The following is a 12,511-nucleotide window of genomic DNA, read 5'->3' on the forward strand; positions in this document are numbered from 1 at the left end:
TCCCCCCACCCCTTTCCTTTACAGCACAGGCTTCACTTACTTGTACTGCTCCGTCTTGCAGGCTGGAGGGATGCTTTCCTCCCTTCACCTGGGCCAGAGACTGCAGAGGTAGGAGGACCGCCTCCACCTCGAGTGCAGCCCAGGAGAAGTCAGTTCTATCGGTCGGCGACAGACTTGAACTCACCTCGTCTTGCGCCAACCGTGAATCGCGGAGGCCCTGCGCTTTCTTTACAGGCGCCTCCAGGACGTGTCCGGGAGCGGGTTGGAGGTACGTCGCCCCCCGTCTGGATACCATCATCAACCAGGGAGGCTGCCACCAAGCGTCCCGGGGGAAGTACTGAGAAGTCCATGGCTGCTCCCCCGGACCATATACAGCAGGGTCGTCCCGACCGGGCATGGGACCCGGCTGTCCATTACAACATATATACAGTATATATATGTGTGTGTGTGTGTGCGTGTATGTGAACAGTACATATTTTACATTATATTGCAAGATATTTCTACATATTTTAGGGTATAGTGCAATATATTTAATTTTCCTAGAAAATAAAGGAAATATTGTTGGTAATCATTATTGGTAGTAAAAAGAATATAAAAATCTGAAGCACTTGGCACAAGGCCAAAAATACCCTGGATCTACCATAGTGTATGGTCACTCCTACCCCTATAGTGTAGTGCTCCCCTAAAACCTGAAATCTGTGTGACGCCAAGGTGTTTAATATCAAGTGCATGCTAGAAGGGTCTGAAAACTTTGTTCATAATAAAGGAAATACCAAGTTAAACAAATTACTTTAAAAGAGCAAAACACAAGTTAGAAAATTAATTTTTGGATTTGACAAATCCATCACTATGATTTTGAGTTTGCCAATCTCAGTGCTTCAATATTTTCACACTTGCATAGTCTGACTACTCTATTAGGACTATCCCTAACTCTCTACTATACCTGTATATATGGACTGTATGAGGTGTCAGTAGCTTTGAGAAGGATTGAATTCAGGAAATCACTAAGTCACAAATGTCAGTGAAGTGTAAGACCCAAAAATTTGAATATAAGCAAGACAAAAGTGTTTATATCAAGCCATTACCTTTTGCTTTCCTTATTGTGAGATTTTTGGATTTGTTAAAAAATTTGTATTCAATATTATTTAGCATACTTTAAGATATCCTGTCAAGTAAATTTTGTTTACCCCATTAGCAGATTTGTTTTGGCTAAATAAAATGGTTTCTGTCATTTGGGTAAGCAATACTTTTTTGACCCTTTCTCCAAAGTCTCAATAAGGAACTTAAAGGAAAACAAGGGGCAACATCTAAATAAAATAACTTCTGGTCAACAAAAAACATTACAGTTAATTTTTTATAAAGACTTCACACAAAATGAGCACAAAAAGGTAAGGGGAAAATGAACAAAAATAAGCAAACATATCCAGACACAGAACCAAAAGACAAAAAACAACAGCTGAAACCAGTAAAGTAACAATGAAGTAAAACAGGAACTAAAAACATGAATGCAGTGCCAAAGCTACTGATCCCACTTCAACTTAAGGTGCTGTTGGGTCCAGTGCCTCAACTGCCAAATAGGATATAATGCCTACTTAGGGTTACTATGCAGGACTCATGACAGATAACAAACACACCCTGGATGTATACTTAATATAAAACATAAAAGAAAAATTAATTAACAACATATCAATAAAAAACAAAATACTACATAAATACAACAAAGACAAAACAAAGTGAAAAACTATTTTTGAAAAGCAACAAAATGAACAAATGAAGAACATACATCTTTGAACAAGGGAAAAGACACTTAATGAAACATAACAGCTTTAAGCCGGTCACATTATTAAACTTCTAGTCGTAGGGTTAGTCAAACTTGCTGACTGCCATTGTTAATTCAGACTGGAAAATAACTGCACATGTCAGATTTAGTGACTGTGTGATGACTTTCCTGCGCAGTCATATTTACTGCTTTTTCTGATAAACAATTATGTGCTGTCCGAAGGAGCTGGTGCTGTACGAAAGTTTAACAGGTATGACAAGTTCAAATACAATCTCAGCCCTTTTGTTTCTTTTTTCCATTCAACTGTGGTAAGTAAATAATAAGACATCAGAGCCTCTCTTCTTTTTGTGGATTCTAAATCTGTAGCATTCCTCATTCCTTGTTACTATGTTTTATGCATTGTACTTCCAGATGAACATTTATTGGTTGTCAGTTCTCCTGTTTGATTTTTTTGGGGTGAGTCACAGATTACTTGGAATTAGCTGCTGGGTATACCAGACTAAATACTTGACTTCATGGGCATGAACAACTGACTGCTCTGATTTGCTAAGATTATGTAAGTTAAGGCTATGACTGAAAATCACTGGAAAAATTGTCTAATGTGACATGTTTTTTTTTTAACTGTTTCGAAGTGGAACAGTTAAATAAATAAGATTAAAAATTAGAAAAATATATACGTAAAAAAAAAAAAAAATAGAAATAGGCAGCAGTGTACTGATTTAATCTTTATTTTACACATAACATACAAATGCTCCACGCTTCATATTCTGCAGTGGCAGGTGGCTATGAAAACGCTTGTGTTTTCACTAGGCACAAGTGAAGTGCTTTCTGAACCCATGTATCCCCTGCCGCCAGTGTCACACAGCGCAGTCCTGCAGCAGCAAAATTTAAATATTTGTGGAAGAGCACTCTCGCACTACAACTGTTTAAAAAAGTAAGTACCTTCATTGATGTGAATGAAAGTCTACAAAAAAATCTCATAATCCCGGGCCACCTTAAATTTCTTCGCACCTCTCCATCAGCGTCTTTTGTTTTGCAAATGTGTCAATCAGCAAAAGCAGCAAGCAGCCTGCTGTCCCATTGTCAACCCAAAGGAGCTGAAGTCAGTTGCAAACTTCTCCCAGCTCAAGTCTCTTTATCGGGGTGTGAGGTGCCTGGAGTTGTATAGGGTAAATAATATATTGTTATTTGGAACACATACATTTCATGTGTGTTCTGTGTCTGTGTAAATGTAGGATGACAGGAAATGTGAGGCAACAAATGCTGGACACATAGCTAAAACAGAAACTTTTTTCATGTTATACTGATAATAACGTGAAGTGTATAATGTATGAATGCTTTAGTTCAAATATCAAATAAACACGTACGCTTTGAATCAAGAATATAACCAAAGAAAAAAAAATCATTTAATTTACATGTTGCTGTCAATGATTTAAAAAACCAAGCTCAAATGTCAATCGACAGAAAGTTAATATGCATTCTTGGATGATGCAGAGGTGAGAACTGCTGCCTTATAACCAGAAGGTTATACTCCCTCTCTGAGTTGATGGCATTTATCTCCATTCTTTTCACAAGAGCTGAGATTAACACAGTTGGTGCTGTGGCAGAAACCTTCTCAGCACTACTTGTTGTACTGGCAATCAAACATACGATATCCTGTGACCGCTATCGGACTACCAAGTGGCATTTGCTGTTTGACAACAAAGACACCTGTGCAGAAAGTGTTAAAAACAACAGATTTGTATAACTGGCAACACTTTGCTGAGAACTGTGTTTTGAGTTGCAACCCAAGTGCAAAGTCTTTCCGAGTCTGTGGTCATGCTAATGGAGCCGTTTCTGGACAAAGGCATAACTGTAACAATAGACACCTTCTTCACAGCACTTTCACTGCCTAAAAGACTGCTGCACTGCAACACAACTCTGCTTGACACTGTAATTAAAATGGGACTTTCTCCTGCAGCTAAAGTCAATTTAGTATGCAAGCAATTCGCCACACTAGTGTTTGGATATCTGGGGTTGAGGGAATGGAACAGCAGGCTGCTTGCTGCTTGTGCTGATTGACACATTTGCAAAACAAAAGACGCTGATGAGGAGATGTGAGAAGAAATTTATGGCGTTTTTTTCGTAGGCTTCGGGGATTCTAGACATGAACTAGTAGTGCCTGATAGGCATCTTACCATAGTGGTCAGTTATTTTGTGTTTTATATTTGTAATTGATTTAGACCAATTTGCAGAGGTAAGTTTTCACTTTGACATTAATGAGATTTTCTGCTAATGAGTGTCAAAGAAGCCAAATTCAATTCAAGTTCATTTAATGTTGTATAACAATAAAATGTGAAAACCTTACAAGAGTGAATACACTCTATTGGCACTAAGTTTTGACAAATTTATTTGCCTTGATTAAAATGTGATTAAAAACAACCTTTAAAATGAATGTGTTAGTGTAAGAATGGCAATTTCCAGTGTTTCGTTTTGTTACATAAAGGTTTTCTTTTACATCTTGCTTTAGCTTGGAATACTAGCATTAAGACTGCTTACTACATCTAAATAGCACCACAAGCACAAAAAAAGAAAAGAAACAAAAACCCCTTCCTTTATCCTTTATTATACGTATTAAAAATTAAATTGTGATGAAACACCATGTTTAGAATATAACCAAAATTGTCACAACATGAAAAAGGTACATTACAAAAAAGGCAGAAAAATGTAAAGATTATATTTTGGTATGCAGTATTTAGTCATTACTTTACAATACTGCTGTCCAAGAAAGCTTCCAAACAAAACCCTTTTCATGGCAAAATATTCAAAATAATTTCATGAATTTAACTGCTTCAGGAATAAATTTGGTGGAAGTATGAAAGACCCCCACTGGCAGGTGCTACCTGAAGAATTAATATTTTTATCTGCATAAAAGAGTGTGTTGTTGTTTCCTGCCTTGCGCCCTGTGTTGGCTGAGATTGGCTCCAGCAAACACTCGTGATCCTGTAGTTAGGATGTAGCGGGTTGAATAATAGATGGATGGATGAATCTTTTATGAACACAAGTTTTTCAGACCCAGTCAATATGAAAACCAGCCTCACATTCTTCAAAAACACATCCTAAAGAATGCACTAGTCCTTAAAAATTAAGTTTTGGAAAGATTTTATTTTGTTTTGCAGGTGTTATTTCAGTAATTACAAATTGGATGATAATTTTTATTTAGAACTGTGGAAGTTATAATATACACATATATGACTTGGGCATGAGATTTAGATTGATCAGAGTAAAAAATATTGTTCAATGTTGACAGCAGAGAACTTATATAGTGTAAAAACAGTATCTGAAAACGTGTCAGATTATCTCATAAGCCGTTAACATGTAAAAATCATATTTTGGAGACTCAATGATTATTTTTGATGAACTGTACATATAGACTAAAATGATTAAACTATTATTGAATTTTACATCATAAAATGACTTCATCATAAGCTGCAGATAAATGTCCTCTTCATATCTGTGTATCTTACTCTAGGTATTCCAGATTTCCTCTCAATCCCCCAACATATGTGTTAAGCACCTCTACTGCATATTTATTTTGAATTTGACCTGCCCTCGGATCAAGTACAGCATATTTCAGTAATAACACATCCAACCTGCTCAACACCTACCTTCTAGGCGTGCTGCTTTACTTTCCTGGGTTGATTCTGCTGTGGCATAAATATTTTCAGTGGGTTTGTCTAGTGTATTGTAGACATTTTCCATCTCCATGGTTGCCTTGTCTTCTAAGCATGTGATTGAAAGAGGAACCAACAGATATATTTTGGTATTCTTTCTTAGTGAGTTCGGTGAAGCTGTGCTTCCTCACATCAGAGTGGCAGAACACAGGACACAGCACTAAACTAATTATAATAAAAGCGCCCTATCATTACAACCCAAAGTGTCAAAAAAAAAATAAAAATTGTATCACATTTCATACTTAAGCATGATGTATGCAGCTAATATCTGCTTAGCCCTTCTTTTAATTTTGTCCTTTTTGGTTTTTACTCCCAACTGACCCAAATTATATATTTGAATCTAGCTTTTTCACAAAGAAGATGCCATTCTTCTCTTAGCATTTCACTTAAAAACAGGTGAATTGTTTACATGGCATCATCCACCAGAATCACACCAAGCACCCATACTGATATACAGTTCCTTCAGTAAAAGAAAGCAGTCCTAGTAGTCTAGTTAATGTGTGATTTAAAGTTTAGGTCCGAAGCAATGATTACCCCTAAATTCTTTACTTCCAACCGAATTTTTAAACCTAAAGAGATAAAGTTTATTTCCAATATTTTCATTATATCCATGTTTGCCAATCACTACGACTTCTGTTTTACCCTTATTTAGTTTGAGAAAGTTACTACTCATCCAATCTGAAAAACTGCTAAGTCCACCAGCTTTAGTTCTACCAGCTAGAAGCTACATATGAAAAAAGTCTGAATTAAGATTTCATACCATACAGAGGTGGCATCACCAGATACCATTCATCAGCTGACCTGAATATCAAAGACAGAGCATAGGACCTCACAAGTCTTCATATACGTAAGGGTGCTGTCCTGTTGACCACTCTGTAGTCAGTTATCAAGGATTGGAACTTATTATGTGTCACTGCAGGAAATCAATGTAGTGATCTGAAAATTAGGAGTGACATGTATCCTCTTCGGCTTCTTGAACATCAGATGTTCCATTGTATTTTGAATCATCTGCAGTGTCTTGCTGACACATGCCAGCACTCCTGCCAGTAGTAATGGGTAGGGTGTCTCGCCCACTTGCCCCTCTCAGACACAGTCCCTGCCATCCCTTCATTTTTCTCTCTTTGTCTGTGCAAACCTCTTCTTTGCCATTACCTCTTATACTGTATTTTGATACTGTAATTTCAGTGCCCTATTTGCCTAATTGTTCTACACACTCTGTGGTATATTGTGAATTTAAACTTTATATAAAATTGTTATGAAGAGATAGGCAATATGAACAGTAGGGGGAGAAAAATAGCAGATTGGGAGTAATGGAGATGGGAATCTTTTGTAAATGTTCTGATACATGTTTGTTAATTATTCAAAAAGAGGGACTACGTGACCTAAGGTTGCAGATGGAAAGCTGATTTGGTGGCTCCTTGGTCCTGTCTGTTTTTCCCCCCTCTGTTTTCTATCAGAATATCTCACACTACATTATTGATGTTATATAGCGAATTGTACTCACCATACACTCTGAATATGTTAACTGGATCCCACAAATCTCAGAGTGAACCAGCAAAATCCAGCAAAGAAGGTAGTTCGTGTAGAGGCGTCTGCGGAAGTCAGCACAGAAATGATGGCGGACGTTTTAGAGAACATTAAATCATTTGCATATGAGCAGCTCACCATGATACAGGTCTCTACCTCAACAAAGTTTTAAAGCTGAGGTTAGTGTTCTTCATCAGGGTCTTGCAGCGATGAAGGTTGAAGAGGCAAACCTTTCTCAAGATCTTAAAATATTCGTGAACACTGAATCAGTATGACAAACAGATCCAATCGCTGGAAGGCTATGTTGCGTCTTTAACTGTAAAATTCATTGATCCAGTCACTGCAATGTGTGTATCATAGGAATAAAAGAAAATTCGCAAGGGGGCAATGCAATTGCGTTTTGAAAAAACTGTGGCGTGTCATTTTCCCATATTTATCTGGGCTTGATCCAATAATTGAGTGGTGCCACAGGATCTATTCTTCGTGTTCAAGGCCGTTGATAGTCCATCCATTCATTTTCCATCCCGTTGAATTCGAAAACAGGGTCACGGGGGCCTGCGGAGCCAATACCAGCCAACACTGGGCGCAAGGCAGGAACCAATCCCGGGCAGGGTGCCAACCCAACACAGGCCGTTGATAGTGAAATTCCTAAACAGTAATGATCGCCAAATGGTCTTTCAGCAAACAAGGAAAACTCCAAACCTTTCCTATGAAGGTTCTCGCATGTATCTCTTTTCCAACTACTCTGCTTCAATTGCATTTGCAAGAAAAGTGATACAACCTACTATTCAGTCTGCATGAGCAGCCAGGCTGTGCCCAGTACTCTTTTATCTGGTTTGTCTTAAGATGTCTAACGATTCAGGGAGCATTACTTTTGATGATCTGAAACAAGCCATAGAAGCTGTCAACAATTATTCTGGACAGCCCTGTCACTACCTTGTATTAACCTTCCTGTTCTGTGTATTTACATGCTGATTGTTTGATTTTCTTACTTATTTATAGAGTATGGGTGACACGGTGACGCAGTGGTAGATCTGCTGCCTCACAGTTAGGAGACCAAGGTTCGCTTCCCGGGTCCTCCCTGCGTGGAGTTTGCATGTTCTCCCCGTGTCTGCATGGGTTTCCTATGGGTACTCTGGTTTCCTCCCACAGTCCAAAGCCATGCAGGTTAGGTGCATTGGCGATTCTAAATTGTCCTTGGTGTGGGTGGATGTGTGTGTGTGTGTGCCCTGCAGTGGGCTGGCACCCTGCCCAGGGTTTGCGCCCAGGATTGGCTCCAGCAGACCCCCGTGACCCTGTTGTTAGGATATAGCTGGTTGGATAATGGATGGATGGATTCATAGAGTATAATGGATCTTCACTGGCCCTGTTTTACTTTCTACCATGCAGACTGGGTGTGTGCAAGGGGACCCTGTGGCTGTTTCGATCCAAACACATGAGAACTAATTGCACTTTGATCTTTGTGCTGTGTTGAATGGGTGCAGGGTGTTTGGGCTGGGGTGTGTTACTAGGTTTTTGTGGGGGTTTATTGTTCATAGGGTTCGAGGGAAATTATGGCCTTGCGTTCATTTTTCTGTACTTGGGATATATGATGCCTGGAGTGGAGGTGTGGCTTTTATATATATATATATATATATATATATATATATATATATATATATATATATATATATTGTCACGCACGCGCGACTAGGAGGCCGCGGATCGATCTTAAACCACTTCGAAAGACGTTCGCCGGTGGGGAATGGCGGGGTACTAACCTTTCTCCTTTGTCTTCCAGGAAAAAAGACGCTCCGCCATCATAACCTGCCCGCACTACGTCCACTTCCGCCCTTCCTCCGCCATCTTTCCTGACGTCAGCAGTCCCATCATCCCTCACGGTTCCTTCCCAGCATTCCTCCACTTCCGGCTCCTCCCCTATAAAATGGCCGCCGACGCCTCACAACGGCGTCGCGCATATGAACACTTTTGTTTATATTTTTGACCTGTTTTGTGAATTGTGGAGAGTCGACAATATACAGGGCCGGAAAACCCCAAACCTTTTTGCTGTTTACTGCTTCATCTTTTACAGTGGCGTAGCCAGCAGGATAACTGCCCGAGAGAAATGACAGGGCAGGACCTGAACACTGTGCTGCAGGGAATGAATGCACAGATCCTGGCCCTGCAGCAGGCGCAAGCCGCCATCAACCGCGAGCTCGAAGAAACGAAGGCCCAGTTGGCAGAAGCCCGAAGGGTAAGGCCCGACCCGCCTCGTCTAACGCCTCCGCCTCTGGTACCCATGACAGAGGCAGATGACATCGAGTCATACCTGGGCATCTTTGAGCGGACGGTAACCCGGAACGAATGGCAGTGGTCCGAGTGGGCGTCCATTCTGGCGCCCTATCTGAAGGGACCCGCGCAGTGGGCTTACTACAACCTCCCCGTCGAGGAGGCCGCGAGTTATGACCTCCTCAAACAGGAGATCCAGCCGCGCTACAGTGGCCTGCGAGGGTCGCCCAGCTCCCTCGCCCAGCAGGTCCGGCGCCATCCTTAATCAGGATATGCCAGGCCTCCTGGAAGTCCTGGAGCATCAACTCGCGGTCTACCAAGGCGGGGAGTCGGAAAGGCACGCTCGTGGGAACCGACAGGGATGGGCGGCCACTCCCGAGCCCTCTCGACGCGCTGCAGAAGCACCTCAGAGGCCTAAAGTAAGGCCGGCCGCCCCGCGCTGTTACAAGTGCGGCGAGACCGGCCACCTACTGCCAACCTGTCCCCTCAACACTACCTCTGAGCCGATGGACTGCACCTGGGCGACCGCCGAAAGGTACTGTACGCCATCACACCCGCTGGCAAGTCCAAACACGGGAGTGGTGTTATTAAACGGGCACTCGGTGGTGGCTTTATTTGACTCCGGCAGCAACATTACCATTGTTGCTCGCCGTAACATATTACCGCGACAGTGGCTTATGCAACACTTGCAAATCACTTGTGTGCATGGGGAGACCAAGTCGTACAATAGCGCCCGCTGTTACTATACCTGGAAGGGGCAAGTTTCCAACCTGATGGTCGCAGTGTTACCCGATCCCCCCTATTCTGTAATTTTGGGGCAAGACTGGTCGCACAGGAAAAGCGGTAAGATGAACACCGCTCCTGGGGCCTCGCTAGGTCTGGCTATGAGGGGGCGAGGCGCCCTTCCCGCGGCCTCCACGCCATGCTCTGGGGCAAGCCAAAATGGCGTAGGCACACCGGGGGAAATTTCTCAGGCGACGGACTCTGACCCGGAAGTATCCGCCGGTGCCCCCTGAGCAATTTGGGCCATCAATTTCAGTCCACGCCTGCCTCGTTTAAAAGGGAGCAGTGGAATGACGATTCCCTGTGGTTTGCCCGGAATGCGATTGTTCTTCCAGGCAGCTCACAAGTTTAAGTTTTGAAACTGCGTCTTTAACTGTCAACTCCACACATGCATATATAGAAAAAAAAGCATAGTACCCCAATACCTCAGTTTTTCTTTTGTTGATAAGTCTTTGGATGGAGGTTTTCTGACAAAAAATGTAGCTGTGTTTATCTAAAGTTACCAGAGTTCTGCAGCTTTTAGTTTGCTTTATAGGATAATTCAAGCACCAGTGTGACGTGTGATCAAATAATTCCACAGACAAATATCATGGTTTTAAAAGTTTTAGTAAAATTTCAAGGCAAAACAGTTCACACAAAAATAGAGAAAAAACTTATATAGCACACAAAAGTTCTATTTAAAGCATATAAATCTTCTTTCATTTTTGTAAGTTTGGTCAGGCAGTCATACTTGAGGCACGTTAGATACGGTCAGAGAACTGTATGCCATCTCCTTTTTTGCAAACATATCTAATAGTCCATGCTAGCAGTAAGACTATTTCCCTAACTGCCTTAATTAACACTCTGCTCTACAGATATACCTAAGAAAGTTTTATCTCCTCGTAACTTACAGGGGGTAAGAGGCTATACCATATTCTAGGTAACTATAAGAAATGATATTCTATTGAAATTAAGCAAACACTATATGAATTTAATATAAAACATTAGCTTTCTAGAATTGGCTCTAACATACATGATTCATGTGTGTACAGTTTGGTTCATAATAAATGCCAATGATCGGTAACTATATTTCTGCAAAATATGACTTGAGTTTTTTTTTTTTTACTTCGTTACAAATACTGTATGTACATTAGTTTAAAAAGAGTAATAACCAACCAATAAAACACAAACTACTATATAACAAAAGAAAAAAAAACTGCATTGAAAAACATAATCAGCATGATACATAAAAGAAAAAGCTTAAGATTAATAAATTGTAATCAGAACCTTGAAAACCCACCCTTTGAGAGAATGGAGAACTATGTAATAATGAGAAGCTTGTTTTTCACATTAACTTAAACAACAGAAATCAAACAGAATCAACACATTTAGAAAACCTCTGCACTATTCCATGCAAAGATTTTTTTTCTTAATATATACCATATTTCCCATTAAGTCATAAAGAGTGCATTAGGAATCTACTAGATAAGTAAAATTGGTTACTATCTGATAATTAAGCAAATATATTTTCCCAAATAGATTTTAAAACATTGACTGCTGGACCGTTTATTACCAGGATGCTGCAGTATAGATCTACTGTATGCATATATGATAAATTGTGAAATCTGTCAAAATCTGTAAAAAATTAAAAGAAATGTATTGGAAAGTGACAATTTTATTATCAATGGTAACTCTGTCAAAAATGTAAAGAAACTGTTAATTACTTTATTTCAACCAGCAAAATGACTAAAAGTCTCCATTTGATGAGAGTCCCAGAAGAATGACAGAAGCTTAGGCTTAGAAGCATATGTGCCACAAATAATAACATGTTTCTTTGCACTGTCTGTGCTTTTTGCACACAACTGGTAGTTGGTGAGTGTTTGTTCTCAGGGATGGCGGAATGTCAAATTATTGCTGCCCAGACAATTATGACAAGTTGGACACCTTGTGATGAAGAAATCAACAACAACATTTATTTATATAGAAAATTTTCATACAAACAGTAGCTCAAAGTGCTTTACATAATAAAGAATAGAAAAATAAAAGACACAATAAGAAAACAAAATAAGTCAACATTAATTAACATAGAATAAGAGTAAGGTCCAATGGCCAGGGGGGACAGAAAAAACAAAAAAACTCCAGAGGGCTGGAGAAAAAATAAAATCTGTAGGGATTCCAGACCATGAGACCGCCCAGTCCCCTCTGGGCATTCTACCTAACATAAATGAAACAGTCCTCTTTGGATTTAGAGTTTTCATGGAAGGACTTGATGATGATGGTCACGTAGACTTCTGGCTTTTGATCCATCCATCATTGTTGGAGCATCATTAAGCTTTGAGTAGGTGGTAGTGGCGCAGGCCACCACACAGAAACCGGTAAAAGAAACAGAAGAGAGAGTAGGGGTCAGTACGGATTTTAGAGCCACCATGAATAGTTATTATGATGAATTGAATATACAGAG

Source organism: Polypterus senegalus, chromosome 4 (genome assembly GCF_016835505.1).
Source record: "Polypterus senegalus isolate Bchr_013 chromosome 4, ASM1683550v1, whole genome shotgun sequence".
Lineage (NCBI taxonomy): Eukaryota > Metazoa > Chordata > Cladistia > Polypteriformes > Polypteridae > Polypterus > Polypterus senegalus.